The sequence below is a fragment of the Echinops telfairi genome, unplaced genomic scaffold, assembly GCF_000313985.2.
Source record: "Echinops telfairi isolate 266 unplaced genomic scaffold, ASM31398v2 ScPeMD7_3;HRSCAF=10, whole genome shotgun sequence".
Lineage (NCBI taxonomy): Eukaryota > Metazoa > Chordata > Mammalia > Afrosoricida > Tenrecidae > Echinops > Echinops telfairi.
This window is the reverse complement of record NW_022103899.1, coordinates 63,217,025-63,217,301: the sequence shown is the minus strand read 5'-3', so window position 1 is coordinate 63,217,301 and position 277 is coordinate 63,217,025.

Sequence of the window (277 nt, the reverse complement as noted above, 5' to 3'; positions counted from 1 at the left end):
GATCCCACCCCCGGGAGAAACATAAGCAGAGAGGAGAAGCACCCGTCACCGCAACCATGGACGTGCCGAGGGTCCCTGTCCAGGACTCAGAAAGACCCCAAAAAGACATGGACCCAACGACTGTCCCTGCAGATTCTCCTCCATTGACATTCCTGCTCGGGTAGCACACCCTCTTTGTTGGCTCGGGCCTGGAGGTGGTTTGTGGTTTACAGCTCAGAGGCCTTTGAACCTATTCCCAGGTGACAGGGCTCAATTAGGCCAGCCTGCGCGCCGCTGT